At 41.9% G+C, this 9,734-nt stretch overlaps 1 pseudogene; it reads left to right on the forward strand.

Moving 5' to 3' along the window:
- Positions 1–9,054: 9,054 nt before the first annotated feature.
- Positions 9,055–9,171, forward strand: LOC136643216 (5S ribosomal RNA; annotated as a pseudogene).
- The last annotated feature ends 563 nt before the right edge of the window (positions 9,172–9,734 follow it).

Below are 9,734 nucleotides of genomic sequence, written 5' to 3' on the forward strand. Positions count from 1 at the left end.
TAAACAAATCAACAAATGGCATATTGATGATGATACAAGTGCACCAAATTGTACAAGAAGAGAAAAGGGCATTGCAAGAATATGTAGTGAAGAAGATGCCTTGAGCTGGTTTATCAAGAAAACATACTAAGTACTGGGGACAGTGACACAATAACAACAAAGCTGGCTTAAAGAAAGATTAAATGGATATCAGGAAAGGAAAATGGCAAGGCAAAGCTCTCAATGACCAGTGCATAAAAGACATGGCAGGAAATGCTGACAACAAAACCTGCCACTGGCTCAGAATAGGTAGATTGAATAAGGAGTCAGAGGGATTAGTTTTGGCTACCAAAGACGAGGCACTAAGAATGAATTTATATAGAATGAAAATTGAGAAAACATCTATGGACAGCAAATGTCACCTGTGTAAAGATGCTGATGAAACTATGGACCACCTGGTCAGCTGGTGTAAGAAGATCATGCAAACTGACTACAAGGAAAGGCACAACAAAATTGCAACAATAATTCATTGGAACTGGTGTAAAAAATATAAACTGCTGTTTTGCCAGATTCCCAGTCCAAGCTCTGCCTGGAGAACCGATGCCCACTTTTAGCTAGTTAGCTCCCCTTTTTTACCCAATGATGACTCTAGTTCTGCCTTGCAGTCCTGCTGGACCCCACCACAGGGGTAGTTCACCTGTTCAATCTGCAGAGGTCCTCTCTCTCCTGCCAGCAGCCTCCTGCCACTACAGCAGCCCCTTGGTCTCTGCTCCAGCAGTCTCCAAAGTCCATTTACCCATCAGTAGTTCCAGTCTGTCCTTCCTCAAGCTTCCCTCCTTCTGCTACCCACACCAAACTCTCCCTTCTTCAGGTGCTTTTGTGCCTGAGGGCCCTATTGCCTTCTAGTGACTGCAGCTGTGCAGCACACCCTCTGCTGAATGACCAGGCCTCAACTCTTAAAGGGGCCACTGCTGACACCACATCCTACCTCCTCGCCAGATCTTCCGCCAGATTCCAATACAAGTGCCTGCAAGTAACAACTGGTAGAACCACAAAATGGAAAAAGTAATAGAGAATGAAGAATTCAAAGTGCTCTGGGATTTTAGAATACAAACCGACAAGCATCTGCCACACAACACACCAGACATTGACAAGAAGGATAAGAAAGTCTGGATAGTAAACACCACAATACTTGGTGACAGTAGAATAGAAGAACTGGAGAAAATCACCAAGTATAAAGACCTGCAAATAGAAATTAAAAGACTGTGGCACACAAAAACAAGAATACCAGTTGTCATCAGGGCCTTGGGTGCTATCCCAAAAAACCTGGAGAAGCACTTGAACAACATTGGAATGAGCACAAGCACCAACAGTCAATTACAAAAGGCCACCTTCCTAGAAACAGCTTGTATACTATACAATATCTGTAACACAACAACATAAAAACCAAAAATAGCTGCCTATCCTAGGTCCTTGGGAAGGAATTGATAGTCAAAAACAACATGACTGCAAAAACAGACGATGATTTATATAACAGTTTTCAGCAAAATGTAGTCCACGTACGAGTAGTTGACATAGCAAAACAAATCAATACATGGCTCCCTGTCCCCAAAAAGCTCACAGTATAAAAAAGAGATGGAGAAGAGACCCTAGCAACAGCCACTGGAAAATACGTCATGCTGGGATGAATATGCACCATATATGTGTCATATATATGGGTGAGAGAGAGAGAGAGAAGAACCCAAAGTGAGACAAGCCAAATCAACCACCATCCAGAAGGAAAAGCTTTGACAGCTGAGCAATGAGGGTGAGTAGGAAAAGCAGCAAGTAAACTGGCAAAATGGCTGCTAGGTGGCCTAGGTTGTCATGCAGTGGGGCTTCCTCCTGCTAAGGGATTGGAGCACATTTCACCAAAGGCAAAGTGGGGAGGGAACAGATGGGAGCAGGATAGTTATTGATGGGTAGCCATGACACAGCAAGGAGAAGGTTAGAGAGGTATTGATAACTACTTTTACTGTTCCTTCTTATTACACGGAAACAGAAGGCAAGCAAGCTAGGCAGTGAGAGGGAAGAGAAAAAGTAGCTCCCACTGCTGTCCTGTCAGAGCATTGGATCTATGATGCATCAGTCACATTTTAAAGGGACCCACTAAAGAGGTCTTATCTGATAACCTCAGAAAATTGGAGCCAGCAAAGGGTGCTTGCTCACTTCATTTGTACTATGCCCTGTCCTTTGAGTGCTACTCTGACAGGACATTTTATGAAATCATTATTACAGGAAGACTAGTGGCTTCCTATAGTGGCTACGGTGGCTCAGATTGAACTCCTGGTGCAAGGTCACTGGTTATGGTCTCTGACCAGCATTGAGATGCCACAGAACTGCAGGGAGGAAGTATCTGACCTGGGGTGGCTACATTAAAATGTCTCATGTGAAAACTACAACTGTATGCAAAGTTGCCTCTTTCCCCTTTTCTTTAGAAACTAAAGAGAAATTTCATTATTTTAGGGAGTCATTGGTATCTTTGTGGCTTCCGCACACATATCAATCTACATCTTCACCTTAGCTCCATGAGCATGCCCTGTTTTCGTTTCTAACAATCAAGGTACAAAGGATGCCATTTCTGGAAGCCAAGGTTCAGTAATAAATCTGGTCACATGGTCAACTGCAATCCATAGTCACCCATTCACTCAGCTATTGCTTTTCTATATAGCCCCACATATAGCTGTATATCCACAAATATTCCCATCATGTTGGACATTTTGCTAGTTTTCAGAAAACACACAAACAGCACAATTCTAGGCCTGTCTACTCAGAAGTAAGTCCCACTGGGTTCAATTGGATTTGATCCCAAGTAAGTGTGTATAGAATTTTAGCTTTAATGGAAAATGTGTTGCTTAAGCTGAGAGGTATTTGGCTGTCAACAGATATTGGCTTTCTTTTCTTTTCCTGCCTACAATGAAACACTCACTGTAGTTGAACCCCAATAGTTCTGAAATAACTGGGATAACAAAACACGGTGCAAGAAAGCCCCTGGTTTTGTATTCACGTTGCATGATTTGCAGGTCTTGGCTTTACTGTATTAGCAATTCACCTTAAAGAAAAAAGTAATTTGAGACTTTTAAAGGTTAGTTTTATGAATATTCTGTTTCACCATTATCCTTGGGAGCTGAGCATGTTAGAAGGTAATGAAGATAATACATAGTTGGAACATGAAGCCTGGAATTCTAATAGAGGGTGTTACAAAAGAGAGTGTGTCATTAAAGAAGCAAGAGACAAAAAAGGGGGTTTGGGAGTATAACTGAATGAATACAGAAAGGTAATTAAACCATACCATAGCTTATTATAAAGAGAGCATTGTTTGTTACAGCAATCATGGATAAATATGGCAGAGGGGAAAGGTCTCGGCAATTTTGTCTAGAGAACTCGGTGTAGAGAAAGTGACTCAGTCGTCTTGTAATCAGTCCTTACGCTTACAGTTCGTTTCCCAAGTATGATTATCTGGAAGTCGTGCATTGTGGTATTTATTATGCAAATTAGAACCAATTCTTTGGTTCAGAATATTGCTTTTCTATGGGGTCACAAGGTTTTAGATGTGTGTGTGTGTGTGTGTGTGTGTGTGTGTGTGTGTGTGTTTCCCTCTCTTTCCTCTGTCAACTTAGTGGAGACACTATGAGCCCAGAGAAATATTCTATCTTCCCAAAAGAATTTGCATGGAGGCAAAAAGAGCAAAAGTATCTCAGAGCACAATCCAAAAGGAGTGCTCGGCCAGCGCAAGTCCCTTGCATCGGCCTGAGAGGGTCGCAAATGTGCCATAAAGCATGTTTGCTCCTCCTCTGAAGTTGGCTGGGCCAGCCCAGGGTCATGTGCAGGCCCACAGAAGCCAGATCCAGCATCCACGCTGACCGGAGAAGGTAGGTCCGCACTGGTCAAGCTTGGTCAGCGTGGGGGCTGGGGGAGGCTGGAGGAGGGCGGGGAGGAGGCATTTCAGGGCAGGGGGAGGGCAGATGGCAGGCAGGCCTATCGGTGGATGGGGAGCAAGAGGCGGGGCCAGGATCCAGCACTTATACCAGATCCTAGTCCCGTTCCCAGGCAGCCTGGGGCATCTCCAGGCTGTTTGGATTTGTGCCAGATCTGAGCAGGCGTACACCTCCATTTTGCTCTCACTGCCTGGAATGGCTCCAAAGGGGAGGGGGTTCCTTGAATGCTGCAGTGAGGCTCCCTACAAGACTTAGTACTTTGCACCCCCTCTAGCTATGCCACTGGGCAGAACACCCTCCTCAAGTATCTGTGAACAAAATAGAAATAGTTTCTCTTTCTTAGATTAGGCTTTTGCAGCAAAACACATACTCCTTCAAAAACCTAGTCCTCTTTTATGCAACACTGAGAATTTTTTTTTTTTAATTCCACAGCACCTTCCTGCCCCTAGCCACAAGCAAGGAGGCAACTACGAGCTATGGCCCCAATCCTATTAGGGTCTTGCACTGCCGGAACTAGCAAAATCTGGGTTGCTTTGTGCATTTCCGGATCTCTGCCTCAAATGGAAAGCGATGTAGCACACACAGAACAGGCTCCAAAGGCCTTCATCAGCACCAGTAAATTGACTGTGGGAGCATGGCATGGGTGGGGAGGGAGAGTTCTGGAAAGGATCAAGGAGGGCAGAGGGTGAGGAGGGGGAAGGGGTGTGTGCATCAGATCTTATCCCTTCTCTTTGAAACCTTCCTCCTCCTTTCTCTCCTCGGATATACGCTAGCAAAATGACAGACATATATCTGTGTAGACTTATAGGTGAATCAGGAATTCTGGCAAAAGTGCTTTACTTTTAATCTCAGTGACTCAACACTGTGGAAAATACCTTCAGCATTCCCTGTTTCTTTTAACTTTCGCCAGCTCTGTTTGGTGATTTAATGGCCTGCCATCTCTTTGAATGCCACTGGCTAATCCATATATGCTGCAGACAATCATGTAAAAATATACAGAGATAATTCTGATCATTCATCTTTTGACAAATAGCAACCCAAAGTGTCAGTAAGATACTAAATATTACTTCTGATGTAATTTATTGCAATGTGTTTGATTTACTGCACCAGGTTTACAAGGAAGAACCCTTGCAGATTCGCTATCTCGTCTGCTGCGTTCTCTCTGAAAGCCGGCACACTGCATGCAATTGAATTAATCAAAGTGGATGAAAGCAAAATCGTTGGGTTCTGCTCATTGTAGGGTTTGTCATAAAACACAGGAAGTTAGATAGCGCTTTATGAAAAGTAATAATCATATGGCATTAAGAAAAATGGAAAGGGGTATACAAAAGTACTGCAGTATTTGTACACTCACGGAGAGGTCTTGGAGTTATTTCTGACCTCTAAGTAAGAGAGAAAAGGACTCATCATTCACCCTGGAATGCGATCCCCAACATAATTGATGGGACTGCATTGAATGGCTTTGATCATTAGGATTCCAATGACTAAATTAAAATAAAATGAAGGATGCTTGTCGTGATGGCAAAGCAGTGAAAATGCATTCCTTCTTGGTGACAGATAAAACAGATCATTTTACAAGGAAGTGTTTTACTGAAAGTACTGCAGAACTGTAGTTCCCCGGGAAAATGAAGAGTAATGTAAAAATTGGACAAGATGAAACTAGCTGTTTCATTCCAGATATTGACTGCACAAGTCACTTTCAATAAATCCACCATTTATTGTACCTAAGGCAGTAGTTTGTTAACATTATGAAGGCTGTACAAAATGTTCTGTTTGGTTAGATCATTTCAGAGTATCACAAAATAAAAGTTTTGTTTTTTTACTCGTTTTCCCCAACTGCATTTTTGGGGTATGTTTTCCACTGCCTAAAAGAAGAAAGATGAATGACTAATATCTGCAGGCCAGGTTTTTGTGATTTGACTGCTCTGTCCCATTCATTCACAGTAATTATGGGCTTACTCAGTGTAAGAAGGAATTAACAGATTGTATACATTTCCCCCAAGTTCACAGGATGGGGCAAAATTCTATGAAGTCATGAAAAAGTACATCATACACCAGAAGTACATTTTGTCCTACTTTGAGGTTCATCGCCAGCCCAAGACAAACCCTGAGAAACATGCCAATGCTACCCCTTTATTTACTTGGGGCCCAATCCTATCCAATTTTCTAGTGCTGATGCAGCCATCCTAACAGGGTGTGCACTGCACACAGGGCAGTCATGGAGGCCTCCTCAAGGCAAAGGAACATTTGTTCCCTTAACGTGGGGCTGCATTGCAGCTGCATCAGCACTGGAAATTTGGATAGGATTGGGTCCTAGATATGGTTCCTCCCTGAACTGAAAAAAGGAGGTGGGAACTGGATGGAAGATGACACCAAAAGATGACATGATGTTTGGATGTTAAACGATTAATACCTTAAAATTGCAAGAGGCAGAGCCCATTTATGCTTAGCAAACTGTAAGGCAGCCCCTTTCTGTCTACAAATTAACTAGCCTTTGAGTTGAAATTTTGGGAAGAACTAGATACCTTTCTGGGACAGTGCAACTATAGTTCCTGACAGCTGCTCTTATGTAACAAACAGGCACATTAGGACTATTTGCTGGCTGTTCCCTAAAATGAAGTTTGGGGTTTTAAAAATAAAAGCCTAGCATGTCAAGCTGGCCAACACTATCAAAGTAGACTGTCACTCACACATGCTATCCATCCCCTGGGAGTAAGGGTCAGATCATATCCAGTTCATGCCCGCTCTGTTCCACCTGCCTAGAGACATACGTATAAAGAGAAGATGAGATTAGAGGGGAAAATTGTAAGTAGATATAATGTGCAACAATGGCTTCAACACCTTTGCTGCAGTAGCTGCACAGAATGAACAACAAAAATTGCTTGAGTGGATACCATTTTCCTAGTCTGGGAGGGTTTTTCCATATGTAATCATAGGTCCACTAACAGCCCAGTTCTACCTGGCATGCTTTGGCAGCTTTGAAACCAAAAACCCTGTAGGGTCAAGGGTTCTGTCATCTTCTTTCATGTCCCCTTCAGAACACTCGCGTAACTTTATTACAGAGGTGTGAGGTTTTAAAAAAAATTAATTCAACAAATAATCTTTTTGGAGGGGGCAATGCAAAGCTCTAAATAAAATTTCATTCCTTTTGTCATATTTGCACGTATTTTCTGTACCACTTGGAAACGTCAGATCTGGACTCAACTGAGAGTAATCCTTAGAATAATCTGGGGAAAAATATCACAAGGCCATGAATAACAATGAATACCTGTGGAACAATTTATGAACAAAGAAACTGTTCAGTGAAAGCTTCTATGGAACCCCATGAGTAGAATCACCTATTTATGGAGAGAAATTCCATGTCCACCCTGATGTTTACTCACCTAATACCCATGAACTTCCATTAAAATTAAGTGCCACTGCAAAATACTATTTTTGTTTCTCTGTTTCCCCTCTTATATCTCTTGTTCTACATGCTAATAAAATACTCCATAATCTAAGAACTTCTCTAATGAAACACCTTCCAGCTCTTCTAGAAATAAAGCCCTTTTGCTAGTGATCATGTTGTATGGCGGCCTCTAAGGACTTGCCATTAGCTGAACTGTAAAGAAGTTGTAACTAGGTTTAATTGCATTGGTATGATCTAACTTTCATTTTGTCAGACTTAAATAATGACTGTTCGTATCTACTGTACTTCAGCTTTGAAGAGAGGGCATACATACAAATGCAATGCTCTGCTTACGAGGTCACTCAAAAAGTGATATGATATTATGCAGGTTTGATTCAAAGAATTGGATATATCTACTTTGTGCCTAAACCAATGCAAAGTATTGACAAGTAGTCATATCAGTGTGGAACCTTATGGGAGACAAATGGAGCTAAGTCATTCCCACCATAACTTCAGTAACCACCATACTCATCTAATCTGCACTAATGCACTAGAGAATATTTTGGAGAAAGAACATAAGAACTCAGAAATCAGGAGACTTCCTACCCGACGTGTTCCTGAGTACATATTAGCAGTGTACTATGGGTAGGAGCAGTCTAAAATGATAAAAATGAAATAAGACCATTATAATGCAAAAATTGGCTTATAAAACAATAAAACATGAGTGTCCTGCTCAGTTAACAAAACAACACTGACATGTACTTATTAAAGAGTCTGTGGAGCATCTGTGGACCATCCCAAGGGTTTCTGATTGTGTTTCTAAGCCCTTAATTTCTTTGGAGCTCTGTTGTTTTAACTGCCTGTAGGGTCTTCTGAGGATGCTCAGAAGCTGGCAAGGAAAATGCATGGAGCCCTATGAAAGCAAAACTGAGCCACAGAGCATGTTTACTTGTTAGTAGGTGCCTTGGTCCATTGGAAAGGGCAGGCTGAGAGGAATGCAATACCACAAGAAGTGGCTGGGCCCAAAAACACTCAAGAAGGAAGTCCCTCCTTCCTAGCTGATAAATATATAAAGCGAAACAGAGCTACACATTCATGTTTACTTGTGAGTAACCAAATGTTTAATGGTTTTTTCCCCCCTACACTTTAAAACCAGTTGTTTCCATCATAATTCAATATGTCCAATTCTGTGGTTCAAGTTGCTATCTTCTCAATGTTTTAATTTGGCGCTGTTTTAATTTGTTTGTGCTTGGTAGCATTAGGTTCATTTTAGTTGTTCATACAAGTAGCATGCAAATCTTAAATGGCTCATGTAAGTTTAATTCAAGTGGTTGACTATGTAGTTGTGTTCTTTGTGTCTGTGTGTGTGTGAAATGTGTTTTATGCCTGTTTTATTCCCGTGGCTATGTCTGCTAACAGCCAGAGGCATAAAACACATATATATCCACCTATATGACATTATCACACTTGATAAAAATGCTTTAAAATTGATTAAAATATTGATTTGGAATAAAAACACAAAACACTGTCATCCAGGACAAAATAAAACCATCTTAGGCTGGCTCTAGCTATGGAACCTGTCTTAATTAACTGGTTAAAGTACAGCAAGAAAAGGGTAGAAGTAAGTAGGCTGTTCTCACAATGAAAGGAAGAAGTGGGGTCTCCAGAGGATCTGTATTAAGATTGGTGCTATTTGTTCTTCAATGATACACTAGCAACTGTTACCCTGCACATACCTGATCTTGTCTGATCTCAGAAACTAAGCAGGGTCAGGCCTGGTTAGTACTTGGATGGGAGACCGCCTGGGAATACCGGGTGCTGTAGGCTTATACCATAGTCTTTCGAGACTGAAGGTTGCCAACCAACCAACCAATGATACAGAGTTTGGACTGAGCAGTGGTGGACTCCAGCCTGTGGTTAACACCAAATTCAGCTTAAGGGAAACAAAAGTGAATGTTGGAGCAGATCAGCCTTGATCTGCTCATCCCATGCTTAATGCAGCAACACATCTAATTATTGTGACTGGGCTTGGTATGCTTGATCTGGTGGCACCATCCCATTTTGCACCATGTTTGGAGGGGCTGTCTTGTAATGCTGCCACAGAAGGCCTTGCATTTGCAGCTGCATAGCTGTGGGTAGGCACACCTCTTCAAGCTTCCTTGTAGATTGCATGTGAAATGAATGCCATCCCTTCTACGATTGAAGTCATAGCAAATTTCACAGCCAAAGTCAAACACTATGGAGTTATTAGTATGAATTCCAGAGCCAATTTCTATTGCCATTTTATTCTTCCTCCACTTGCGCTGTACGAGTATTAGGTATCAATTTAGTTTCAAGGTTAGTGCCGGAAGCAAGTGGAGCAGGATAAGCCTATCAGCCTTCCTCATCCT

Source organism: Tiliqua scincoides, chromosome 2 (genome assembly GCF_035046505.1).
Source record: "Tiliqua scincoides isolate rTilSci1 chromosome 2, rTilSci1.hap2, whole genome shotgun sequence".
NCBI classification, from domain to species: Eukaryota; Metazoa; Chordata; class Lepidosauria; order Squamata; family Scincidae; genus Tiliqua; species Tiliqua scincoides.